The sequence below is a fragment of the Eurosta solidaginis genome, chromosome X (genome assembly GCF_040869045.1).
Source record: "Eurosta solidaginis isolate ZX-2024a chromosome X, ASM4086904v1, whole genome shotgun sequence".
NCBI lineage: Eukaryota > Metazoa > Arthropoda > Insecta > Diptera > Tephritidae > Eurosta > Eurosta solidaginis.
The window spans coordinates 61,781,264-61,795,671 of NC_090324.1; positions in this window are offsets into that span (position 1 = coordinate 61,781,264).

The window sequence follows — 14,408 nt, forward strand, 5'->3', positions numbered from 1 at the left end:
GTGGCTTGGCTAAATCGTTATCTGCTTATAGCTTACCAATGTGAGGAATATGCCAAATGAATATACCGAATGATTTCATGCCTTAATTACAATTATAACTTTAATGAAATAATAATTAGAATGAGCTTAGTTAAATTACAACCGGTTGCGATGAGATGTCGAATGAAAAGGAAAGAAAGATGAAAGTAAGTATATGGTACAATAACAAAATTGAATAGTTATGGAATTTGAGGTATGGTACAGGGTACCACATATATTTATTAATAACCACACGTATTTCATTGCAATATTTCAATTTATTTACCTATTTTTATTAGTTTATTTATTCTGTAAGTCGCAAGAAACACGCACGTGCAGAAAACTGAACTTCTCAACGCAAAAAATTAAAACAAAATGACAGAAACACATGTTTGTTTGAGTATGCTCCAAATAAGCGCTTGCTGATTTTCTGCGCATAAAGTAGCGTATACGAAGCACTTTGCAGTAATCGTTTGGTTCACAAAAGCCGACGATAAACCACGCAACCAAATGTCTATTTTTCAGCGTGTTGGGAAGTGAAAAGGTAGCGCGTCAAAAGTGAAGTTTAGAGAAGCGCTTAAAAAAATTCTGCTGGGACGTCACAAGCGCTGATATTTTAAAGGTCACACTAAAAATATCTGGTAATATTATTACTTTTATGCGTGTTTATAGGCTACATGCAATTCCTGTCCAGACATTTTTTGAAGAGTTTTCAGGTATACTTAATAATGAAAAGTCAGGTTAAACTATTGTATTAGGCGACCTTAATCTTGACATAGGTACTTAACCATAATGCCACAATAGATACGTATCTTACACTAATGGCAAATTATGGTCTAGTATCATATTTAAATGCACCAACTCGAAGTATTTCTGGCAGCTGTCTCGGCCACGTTTTCTGTCGTAGTAGTTGCGAACTTTTCAATAGTTTCACTAGCATAAATTTTGATTTGAGTATTACAGATCATAACATGGCATAGTGATGCAAGATGTACATAAAAAAAAGCTCTAATAATAATATTGATAAAATTGCAAACACCAGATTTACCAAAATAAATTTCGAATCCCTAAATGAAAGATTGCGGTTTGAGTCCTGGGAGGAAGTGTATGCGGAAGATATTGTTTCCAATGCATACAATATATTTCAAAATGTCTTGAAGAATCAGATAAGGCATGCACCTTTTTCCTTTACTCCTCGTAGTTCAGCCGAAAATTAAAACCTTGGATTAGCAAGGAGTTGGTAAATAAGATACGCTTAAAAAATAAACTTGGGAATAAGTGCAGAAAACGCCCGTTCAATGCAAAACTTCGAAGCCGATATAAGAAGTTATGTAAGGAATTGAGAAAGGAAGTTCCCTTTGAGCGTGATAGCTATTACCATAAAGAGTTCAGGTCCTCGTATGGCAACCCAAAAAAAGAATGGAGTGTCATCAATAGACTTCTGAATCGTAGGTGTAAAACAACTGATACTTCGGTTGCTTTATGTAATGATGTCGAGAGTTATTCTAACCCCACCGCAGTGGCAAATATTTTAAATGATCACTTTCTATCAGTCGGGCAAAGTCAAGCTTCAGCATTTTCATCCGAATTTTCAACGTTGAGATCTGTTTTTTCTAATTCAGACAACGGTTTTTTCTTTGAGCCTTTTACCGGCCTTGAAACTTTGAAGGCCATTAATGCATTAAATAACTCCAGTTCATGTGCGCATGACGGAATCTCCAATGAAGTTTTAAAACGTATGCCATTAAATTTAATTGGTATATTAACTCATCTTTTTAATAGAAGTATTTTGTCTGGATCCTTTCCTGACGATTTGAAATGTGCTACTGTTATTCCATTGTTTAAAAAAGGAAGCAAAAACAGATGTAAACAGTTACAGAGCGATTTCTTTACTTCCTGCAATTTCAAAAGTTTTTGAGAAACTTGTAGAATTCTTTCATTTCTTGAAAATAACAACTTTTTCCGTCCAATGTAATTTTGATTCAGATGTGGGCAGTCAACAGAAGATGCTCTGTCAGAATTTTGTACCTTTATACACAGCAAATTAGAAATTGGATTGTTTGTAGATATCACTAAAGCTTTCGATATGGTAGACCACCAAATACTATTAGACAAACTGGATTGCGCGGGCTTCCGTGGTTTTATATATAGTTGGTTTAAATCTTACTTGTCAGGAAGAGTGCAGAAAGTGAAGGTTGGAAGCAGTTCAAGTAATCCTGTTATGATTAACTTAGGAGTGCCTCAAGGATCTGTTTTAGGCCCGTTACTATTTTTGGTCTATTTTAACTGAATTTTTTCACTGCCTTTCTCTGGGAAAGTTACCGCCTTCGCAGATGACCTTGCTATTGCCTATGGTTCATCGAACCATCTGGATTTGGTAGCAGGCATCAATAATGACGTACATTTGCTAAGGTTGTGGTTTGCTTCACATAAGCTTACTGTCAGCAAAAAACGCAGATGATGTACTTCAACCTACATCCAAAAATAACACCTGATATTGGAATTGTGTTCCATGCCACTGATTGCAAGTGTCTTGCACTCAATAGTTTATCGTGTTCTGATACAACTTTCAATGCGGAAATAAAGTGCTGCGATGCGTGTTTCACAATCGAAAAAGTAAGCGTTTTTCAATATCTGGGTGTTTCTGTTGAACAAAATTTAAGATGATCTACGCATATTTCTAGTTTGAAGTCGTACATGCGATCTACTGTTCGTAATTTTTATAGTCTAAGAAAGATTTGCTCAAACGCTATGCTCAAAAGTATTTACTATGCCTTGGTGCACTCTAAGCTCCAATATGGCATCAGCTGCTGGGGAGGTGCATCTTTCACTAAATTACAGCAACTTCTAACTATACAAAAATACGTTATAAGAAAAATTTGTAATCGTAATCGATTTCACAGCTCCATGGAGTTATTCAGAGACCTGAAAATACTGTTAAGCACTTGTACTATTTCAAAAGTCTAAAAATATTTTTTGTTCGCTCTAGTTATTTACATATCCTACATTCAGATAATTATAACCTGAGGACGAACTCACACGGACTTGTTGTTGTTCCCACTTATCGTACTACACATTTCAATAATTTCTTTACTATTGTCTCATATAAGGTTTTCAATGCGTTGCCCGTGTCTATACGTGTCATTAGGAACTTACGTGAATTTCTACGGAATGTTAAATCGTTTCTCTTACAAATATCACACAACGATATCAAAAAATTTCTGAACCCTAGCACCTTGAAATTTAAACGCAGTTGTTATTCTTAAATTTAACTTTTAAGTTGTTATTCTTAATTTAACTCTTAAGTTGTTATTCTTAATAGTCATAATTTTTTTTTATTCACCCCAACACTTTTGTAATTCCATTAATTTAATTTTGAGACGGTATTCAATACTAAAATACTGCTTTTAAAGAATGCCTTACTTTTTCTTGCATTATAATGTTATCTGTTAACTTAATATACTTATATGTTACATACATACTTGTGAATTTTGTAAGGAAAATGAATGAATACATCTTAATCTTAATCTTAATAGGGCTTACAATCGCTGTTAAAACCCAATGAGAAAGAGAGGGCGATAAGCCTCACGTACACTCCAGCATTCTTTTACATGCATAAAGTGCCGTTGAAGCCTTCTTCACCCTCTCCTCCACGTTGAGCTTCCATGACAGCTTACTGTCTAGGATGACTCCTAGATATTTTGTGCAAGGTTTCTCCTGTAAGGTCACCCCTCCTAACTTAGGCCTGTTCCAGTTTGGGGCCTTGTACCTCTTTGTAAACAAGACCATATCCATCTTATCCGCGTTGACTTTCAACCCAGGTATGAATATCCCGAAGCGCCCTGTCAATCAAAGAGCTAATCGTTGGAAGCACTTTGCACTTATGACAATTGCAACGTCATCCGCGTGAACTGTAAGTTTTACGAGTCCCTCATCGGATCGCCTGAGCAGTTGGTTGATGAGCAGCGTCCACAGCAGAGGTGACAGCACCCCTCCCTGCGGCGTTCCCCATTGTGATGTAATCTCGTTAAGGCTGGATGTAATTAAGACCAACTATAATCGCCCATTTAGAAACATTATTGAAAGTCCCGGAAATGTCTAAGAAGACTCCTAGAGCATATTCCTTATATTCCAGCGCTTTCTCTATGCTTATTACTACCATATGCAATGCGGTGTCTACCGACTTGCCTTTGGTGTAGGCATGTTGTGTTGTGGAGAGCAGCTTTTCATTCACGTTTGACTTTATGTACACGTTTTTCAGCCTCTGAAAGGTTTTGAGCAGGAATGATGTTAAGCTAATGGGTCTATAGTCTTTGGGATATACGTGAACGATCTTCCCCGCCTTTGGCATGAAAGCTACACGAGCAGTTCTACAAGAGTCCGGTACATGATTCAGTCTTATGCACCCATAGAATATTATTTTAAGCCATTCCACGACCGCCCTACTTGAAACTTGTAGCATGGCCGGGAATATACCATCTGGGCCCAGCGATTTAAACTTGAAAAACATCTTCACTGCCCATTCGATCTTGGTATCGGTCAACAAGCCCGACATTACCCGCTCCGTGATCGAAGTGTGAGTACTGTCTGCTGGCTCTTGTAAACCATCTCTCGATGGGAAATGTGTATCGAGAAGTACCTCAAGGGATTCCTCACTATTGCGTGTCCATTCCCCGTTCTCTTTCTTTATTAGTCCCTGGACTATGTTTCCCCTTGCTAGGACTTTTCTCATCCGTGCTGTTTCGCTGGCGCACTCTATGTCCGTACAGAAACTTTTCCATGAGATTCTCTTCGCCCTGGAAATTTCACGCTTTTATATCATCAGTAGATCCCTGTACTCGTCCCGTCACGTTTCGCTTTCCGTGGTCTTTGCTAACTTAAACATTTCTTTTACCTGTCTTCTTAGAAGGCTCAGGTCATTGCTCCACCATGGCGGATTTGCTTTTCGTCTGAATCTTCTTAGAGGGCAAGTTTTTGTATACGCATTCATAAGTATCCTTGTTAGGAGTTCATTGGACTCCTCCAGTTCTTCCACATTGGCAACCTCTTTGGGTTGTCCCAGTTTCGTTTCTACCTTTTTCTGGAATTTAGTCCAGTTTGTTGACCTAGGGTTTCTAAAGGTTTATCCCTTCTCTACCCTCTTTAGGGGAATGCTGAAGCTGATATACGCATGGTCGGAGAAGGATGGTCTATCAAGAACCATCCAATCAGACCTTGGTATATCATGTTCGGAGCTCAGTGTAATATCCAAAAGATTGCTGGATGTTGGACCAATGTATGTAGGGACATTTCCCCTATTGGCTGTCTGCAAATTGGTTTGCAGGATGTTACAAAATAGAGATTCGCCTCTCTCGTTCGTATCTGCTCCTCCCCACGAATTGTGGTGCGCATTTCCATCCGCGGCTATGACCAACCACCCTTTGCGCCCTTCGTCCTGTACTAGCCTCTTGCACTCTATCTGTGGAACCTCCGCAGCATGGGCTATGTAGCAGGATGTCAAGATAAATGCCTGCTTATTCCTTTGATCAATGGCCACCACTAAGAGGTCCTCAGAAGTGTAATTAGGCAGCATATATGAATGCAGTTGTTTCCTTACCATTACTACAGCTCGCACCCGTCCTTCCGTTTGCGCATAGTAAACGCCAAATCCGCGCGCGCTTAGTCCAGAAACATTTCCTCCCGATGAGAGCCACGGCTCCTGGATCAGCGCCACGTCAAACGAACCCTCCTCAAGGGTTAGGAGGAGTTCGCACGACGCCACTTTACTGTGGTGAAGGTTTATCTGTAGGACTCGCAGCACCATTGGGCTGTTTGTCCCCCTCCAGCACCTTCGTCGTGATGTCGTCGTCCTCCCTTTGCCCTTTTGGTATAGAGTATTCGAATTCCCCTTCAGCCTCTTGTAACTGTTGAGCCGATTGTTCCTCCGTGCGACTCACAGCACCATCTGGATGTTGGTCCTCTTCTAACACCTTCGTGGTGACGTCGGCTATCTCCACCTGTCTTTTTTCCCTGAGGTCCTTTACGACTTCGCCCACTTTCAGCCTGTTAGGATTTTTATCTTCGGAACTTCTTTTCCTGAGTCGCATGTAAATTTTGCCTGTAACAGAGGACATTTTTCCCAATGTGCCTCGCCTTTGGAGGATTGGAACCACTTCCTTCAGTCACCGCAAGCTGGCGATGTTGTCGCACGCTATCATCTTCACACCATTATACCATCTCCTAGAATCAAAGGTTGGAAGGGGCTTACTTGGTTGTTCCCGCATCATCTTAAGCATTAAGCTAATAAGCTCCCTTTCTGCAGATCTCCAGCTTTCAGTAGTCATCTGTCCGAAAGGACTGCTACGATCAACCAGCGCCACAGTCAGTGACTGCTTTGCCACATCACTCATCTTCTCGGGAAAAGCCGGAGTCTTAGAGTTAACTCACTGTGGCACCTCGGAGAAAGCCGGATTCTTAGCTTTAACTCCCCTTAGCACCTCCGAGAAAGCCGGAATCTTAGCGTTATCTCCCCTTGGCTTGTCTCTTACTTCCGTAGTTGGAACTTCCCTCTGCCTTGCTGAAGTTGCTACCTCGATATAGCGGCCCATCTATCTTACATCTTTGGGCCTACTTGTCTTCTCTATGCGACTGCCCTGCCTCGCGGCTCTGGGACTGGGTCCTTTCTGCCTCTTGAAAGCAGGCTTGTCGCCTTCCGCCGAACGTTGCCTCTTCATTCTGCCATTCGACACTTCTTCCTTCTCGTACCGGTTGCAGAACCGAGGATTTCTCGCAGCAAACCTTTTGAACTGCCTTCGACCTACTTCTACCGCCTCATGGGCCCATTCCAAGCGCTCGATCTCCACTTCTGTTGGGTCGATCACTGCTTCCAGGCGCTGGACAATTCTTAGTGCTGCACGATACTGCGGGAGAGCTCTTTTACTTCCTCTACTCCGTACCCTTCTCCACTCTTCTACTCCGTTTTCATTTGTGTGCTTTTCCAACATGGAGTTCATGCGTATTTGTCGTCCTTGACTTGCGACTCAGTCCTCCTCTTATCATCCTCCTTATTACAAATTGGTAATGAGTCGTTCATCTTGGTCGTACGACCACCTGCCCAACAAGGTGAGCTCAGCGGTCCAGTATTATATACGGGGAAATAACCGTCAGCCACAGCAGCGCCCCTTACTGTGGTAAGGCCATCAATACTTCCCGAGGTGGTCCGGTATCGGGAAGGCTCTTTTCGAATACAGCCGAATTTATCCCCTGGCTGCAAATCGTCCAATAGGCACGGTCAGCATAACACCCTGGATTAGGGGGTTGGCAGTTCTTGGTCACCGACTTCCCGCCGCCCTCCTATGAGGCGAAACGGCGTAGATGCCAGTCCTAAACAGCTCCGCCTCATAGTCGGGCGCTATGTAGGTCGGCTAAGCCCTCACACCAAATCACCATGGCCTGGTGATCCTGCTATCCATTTCCATATTGTCCCTAATTCATTAATACCCGTTTTATTTCTTACACTGTTTCGTTGTAGTTGCCCCAATAATATTTCTATTAAACGAGTTTCAAATTCTAAGTCTGAATTTTAAATATTTGGTACTTTAGATGTTTCCTGTAAATTATTATATCCAAATATTTTATTGTACAAGTTTTTTATCTGCCATTAAGTGGTTTTCGAAATAAGCTAAATTGGTTATGTGAAAAATTGTTCCAAAGTTGCGGTATAAGACAACATCGCCATTTTCTATTAGTATATAATCCTCCCGTGTATAGTCTACTATGTCTGATATCGCTGGAGCAATTAGTGATCAAATTATTACTAAACAAGTAAGGAAGGCTAAGGTCGGGTGTAACCGAACATTACATACTCAGTTGAGAGCTATGGAGACAAAATAAGGAAAATCACCATGTAGGAAAATGAACCTAGGGTAACCCTGGAATGTGGTTGTATGATATGTGTATCAAATGGAAGATATTAAAGATTATTTTAAGAGAGAGTAGGCCATAGTTCTATGGATGGACCCCATTTAGGGACATCGCCATAAAGGTGGACCAGGGCTGACTCTAGAATTTGTTTGTACGATATGGGTATCAAATGAAAGGCGTTACTGAGCATTTTAAGAGGGAGTGGGCCTTAGGTCTATCGGTGGACGCCTTTTCGAGATATCGCCATTAAGGTGGACCAGGGGTGACTCTAGAATATGTTTGTACGATATGGGTATCAAATGAAAGGTGGTAATGAGTATTTTAAAAGGGAATGGGCTTTAGTTCTATAGGTGAACGCCTTTTCGAGAAATCGCCATAAAGGTGGACCAGGGGTGACTCTAGAATATGTTTGTACGATATGGGTATCAAATGAAAGCTGTTAATGAGTATTTTGAAAAGGAGTGATCCTTAGTTCCATAGGTGGACGCCGTTCCGAGATATCGCCATAAAGGTGGACCAGGGGTGTCTCTAGAATGTGTTTGTACGATATGGGAATCAAATGAAAGGTGTTACTGAGCATTTTAAGAGGGAGTGGGCATTAGGTCTATAGGTGGACGCCTTTTCGAAATGTCGCCATTAGGGTGGGCCAGGGGTGACTCTAGAATGTGTTTGTATGATATGGGTATCAAATGAAAGATAGTAATGAGTATTTTAAAAGGGAGTAATCCTTAGTTCTATAGGTGGATGCCTTTTCGAGGTATCGCCATAAAGGTGGACCAAGGGTGACTCTAGAATGTTTGTACGATATGGGTATCAAACGAAAGGTGTTACTGAGCATTTTAAGAGGGAGTGGGCATTAGGTCTATAGGTGGACGCCTTTTCGAAATGTCGCCATTAGGGTGGGCCAGGGGTGACTCTAGAATGTGTTTGTATGATATGGGTATCAAATGAAAGATGGTAGTGAGTATTTTAAAAGGGAGTAATCCTTAGTTCTATAGGTGGACGCCTTTTCGAAATATCGCCATTAGGGTGGGCCAGGGGTGACTCTAGAATGTTTGTACGATATGGGTATCAAACGAAAAGTGTTACTGATCATTTTAAGAGGGAGTGGGCATTAGGTCTATAGGTGGACGCCTTTTCGAAATGTCGCCATTAGGGTGGACCAGGGGTGACTCTAGAATGTGTTTGTATGATATGGGTATCAAATGAAAGATGGTAATGAGTATTTTAAAAGGGAGTAATCTTTAGTTCTATAGGTGGACGCCTTTTCGAGATATCGCCATAAAGATGGACCAAGGGTAACTCTAGAATGTTTGTACGATATGGGTATCAAACGAAAGGTGTTACTGAGCATTTTAAGAGGGAGTGGGCATGAGGTCTATAGGTGGATGCCTTTTCGAGATATCGTCATTAGGGTGGGCCAGGGGTGACTCTAGAATGTTTGTACGATATGGGTATCAAACGAAAGGTGTTACTGAGCATTTTAAGAGGGAGTGGACATTAGGTCTATAGGTGGACGCCTTTTCGAAATGTCGCCATTAGGGTGGACCAGGGGTGACTCTAGAATGTGTTTGTATGATATGGGTATCAAATGAAAGATGGTAATGAGTATTTTAAAAGGGAGTAATCTTTAGTTCTATAGGTGGACGCCTTTTCGAGATATCGCCATAAAGGTGGACCAAGGGTAACTCTAGAATGTTTGTACGATATGGGTATCAAACGAAAAGTGTTACTGAGCATTTTAAGAGGGAGTGGGCATTAGGTCTATAGGAGGTCGCCTTTTCGAGATATCGCCATAAAGGTGGAACAGGGGTGACTCTAGAATGCGTTTGTACGATATGGATATCAAATTAAAGGTACTAATGAGAATTTAAAAGCGAGTGGCCCTTAGATGTATATGTGAAGGCGTTCTAGCGATATCGACCAAAATGTGGACAAGGTGATCCAGAAAATCATCTGTCGGGTACTCGTAATTTATTTATATATGCAATACCACTAACAGTATTCCTGCCAAGATTCCAAGGGCTGTTGATTTCGCCTTGTAGAACTTTTTCATTTTCTTCTACTTAATATGGTAGGTGTCACGGCCATTTTACAAAGTTTTTTTCCAAAGTTATATTTTGCGTCAATAAACCAATCCAGTTACCATGTTTCATCCCTTTTTTCGTATTTGGTATATAATTATGGCATTTTTAAATTTTTCGTAATTTTCGATATCGATAAAGTGGGCGTGGTTTTGGTCGGATTTCGGCCATTTTTTATACCAAGATAAAGTGAGTTCAGGTAAGTACGTGGGCTAAGTTTAGTAAAGATATATCGGTTTTTGCTCCAGTTATTGTGTTAATGGCCGAGCGGAAGGACAGACGGTGGACTGTGTATAAAAACTGGGCGTGGCTTACACCGATTTCGTCCATTTTCACATAGAACAGTTACCGTCATAGAATCTATGCCCCTACCAAATTTGCGAAGGATTGGTAAATTTTTGTTCGACTTATGGCATTAAAAGTATTCTAGACAAACTAAATGAAAATTGGCGGAGCCACGCCCATTTTGAAATTTTCTTTTATTTTTGTATTTTGCTGCATCATATCATTACTGGAGTTGAATTTTGACTTAATTTACTTATATACAGTAAAGATATTAAATTTTTTGTTAAAATTTGAATTAAAAAAATTTTTTTTAAAAAGTGGACGTGTTCTTCATCCAATTTTGCTAATTTTTATATGGCACATATATAGTAATAGTAGTAACGTTCCTGCCAAATTTCATCGTGATATCTTCAACTACTGCCAAATTACAGCTTACAAAACTTTTAAATTACCTTCCTGTAAAAGTGGGCGGTGCCACGCCCATTGTCTAAAATCTTACTAATTTTCTATTCTGCGTCATAACGTCAACCCATCTACCAAGTTTCATCGCTTTAACCGCCTTTGGCAATGAATTATCGCATTTTTTCGGTTTTTCGAAATTTTCGATATCGAAGAAGTGGGCGTGGTTATAGTCCGATATCGTTCATTTTAAATAGCGATCTGAGATGAGTGCCCAGGAATCTACATACCAAAGTTCATCAATATACCTCAAAATTTACTCAAGTAATCGTGTTAACGGACAGAGGGACGGACGGACGGACGGATGGACGGACCGACATGGCTCAATCAAATTTTTTTTCGATACTGATGATTTTGATATATGGAAGTCTATATCTATCTCGATTCCTTTATACCTGTACAACCAACCGTTATCCAATCAAAGTTAATATACTCTGTGAGCTCTGCTCAACTGAGTATAAAAATATATAATTAAGATTTTATATTATCTTTGTGCACTATTCTGTTTCTTTGATTAATTTTAACCCTATTGCCAAAATCCTCCTTTACTATCTGTTTCTTATACTTAGATCTTAATTTATTTCTCCCTCCTATGATTTTCTCTTATATAACATCGCCACATGAATAATTTTTCATTTCTCTCTTTTTGTTTTGTCTATCTAACATTTTTTCGTGCGCCAATAGTAATTTTGGTGGCACAGTATCATGTTTAGCCTTATTGTAAAGTACCTCAAAAGGTTTATTTTCAATTACGGAGTGTATTGTTTTATTATATTGATGAACCGCTCTATATGTGACCCGGCCTATGAAAAGGTGGCTTATGACTCAAAAAAAAAAAAAAGAAAATTACTAAGAAACTGAAGAAATGAATTGTTTATCTTTAGCAGCTGTTTCTCGCAATTTCTTTTTTGAGTCATAATCCACCTTTTCATAGGCCGGGTCACATATATTGATTCAGAAATACTGATCAAATCATATCCTTGCTTCATACATCTTGCAATCTCAATTATCGTTGAATGAACTCTTTCAACCTGTCCATTTGTTGTCCTGTGATGTGGGTTACAAAAATAAACTTCAATCTCTGCATCAAAGTTTTAAATTGCACAGAAGTAAATACTGGTTCATTATCTAGGGTTATCGTCTTTACATTATGAAACCCATGTAATATCTCTAATACTTTATCTTCCAACTCAATCTTATCCTCAATTTGTTTATTCACCAAAAACTTTGAATATGCGTCAATACATGTATTAAATTTCAAAGACTCAGCATAAAATATAACCATATGAACCTGTATTCCTTCCTCGTTAAGTATAGGAGCCTCTCCAATCGGTATTTTCTTCGGGTGCCTGTCATATTTATTTCCATTACAAATATCGCAATTTCTAATATATTCTCTGAATTGCTCATGCATTTCAGGCCAATAGTAGATTGTAAAAATATGTTTTATATTTTCCTCAAAATCCTGTGTGCTCTGTTAAGTGTTTTGTTCCATTATCGCACCTTGGTCCTCCCTGTTTGTTACATCTATAGGAAAATTTCTGGCATACAAAAATTTATTTGTAAAAGTTTTAATCGCATAGAGATCTTCTGGTGTACAGTGAATTGCAGTCACAAGATTTGGTTGTTTCTTGTTCTTTTAAAATTGTTATCAAATTTTCAACCGTATCGTATTCAATAATATGTCTTGTTTTACCAAAGTTTACCACTAACTCATGTATGGTAAAACGTCTTTTACTCAGCAATATCTGCTGTTTAAACTAATTCAAAGTTTTTTTTGTCTCTGGAATTTCCACACCATCTGAGCTTTCCGCAGGATGCTGCGTAGCACCATCTGATGAGTCATCAGATACCTGATTCCAATATTGCCTAGATAATGCATCCGCTTTATATTAACTTTACCTGGCTTATAAATTATTTTTTGAGCATATTCTTCGATTACAGTGTGCCATCTTTTCATTATAACATTAGGGTTTCTTGGAGAAACCGAAAAAGATAATGGCTGATGATCTGTGTGAATCTCCAACTCTGATACCCCATAAAGGTAATTTCTTAAAGGTTTCAATGCCCAAACTGTGGCATAAAGCTATTTTCGTTTGTTGCATAATTTCTTTGTGTCAAATTCAATGTTTTCGATATAAAAGTAATGAGCTTTCCTTCCTGCGTCAATTGAGGCATCTGTTGCCAATATACATTTCTTTTTAAAATCCGGCTGAGTTAGCTCGACTTGGTTTGCAAGTAATTTTTAATCTTTCAAAAGCCACAATTGCGTCTTGTTCTAATCTAACCTAAATTTTTTTAGACATGTGCTGTGCCACATGTCCATTTTTCCCTGATAAATGCTTCGTCAATGGTTTCGCTATCGCTGCATAATCTTTAATAAACTTTCTATAATAACCTGTCATGCCTAGAAAACTACGAATTTGTCTCACTGTTTTAGGTAATGGATACCTCGAAATCGCTTCAATTTTTCCGGATCAGTTTTAGTAATATTGTTTTCTAAAATATACCCCAAAAATTCTACTTCCTTTCTGTAAAATTTCAATTTTTCCAATGATATTTTCATATTTGCTTTCTTCAACGTAACAACAAACGTCATTAAATTCTCCGTGTGCTCCTTAAATGTTTTGGAAAACACAATGATATCATCTATATATACGTGATAAAATTTTCCAATGTAATCCCTAAGAACGTTATCCATAGCTCTTTGAAAAATGCTAGGTGCGTTTTTCAGTCCAAAAGGCATTCTTAGAAATTCATATTTCCCGTTATTAACTGAAAATGCTGTCTTTTCCACGTCACTATCCTTCATCAAATTTTTGAGAAATCCCGACTCAAGGTCAATTGTAGAAAATTATTTAGAGCCCCCAAATTAGACAGTAACATTGCTGTCTGGAATTGGATATTTATCCGAAACTGTTACTTCGTTTAATTTTTTAAAGTCCACAACCATCCTCAACTATTGCGTACCATCTTCATTTATACCTTTTTTGGTACAACCCAAATAGGTGAATTGTATGGGCTTTTACTTGGACGAACCACACATCTTGCAACAAAACCCCGATCTCCTCATTAACAAAGCTATTTGCAGCTAGCGGATATTGATACTGCTTACTCCAAACCGGAGTATTAGTCGTAGTACGAATCTCCGCTTTAAGCGTAAAGCATCTCGCCTATTCTTGGCATTAAATTCCTTAGTGACTGAACTGTCAGTACCGTAGGTCATGATCGTTTTATTAATTAGCAAGATTAATTTTTCGTTAACCTTAATGTAAAATATATTATTGAATTAGAGCCCTGTATCAGAATACTCATCTCTTGGCCTCTTGTCGGCGTATGCAAAATACATTCATGCCAAAATGGCATCAAAGTTAAGTACTGTGCCATGATTTGATAACAAATCATTGGCTTCCTGGGTGATCTTATTTCTCAATATCGTTAGTGCAGCAAAATACCTACGGCTGCCTCTAACGTACAAACTCATCGTGTTATTAGCGGATTCCCTAACATATTTTACGTTTTAAACTGGCATCGGCCTCTGAATCAATTTTTAAATTTCAACTCTCTAGCTCATCGAGAATTTCCTAAAAGCAGGTTTAATTTCTCATCTACTTATTTCGATCCGTGTGCCACCTAACGGATTTTCCCCTTTTTTTGCAT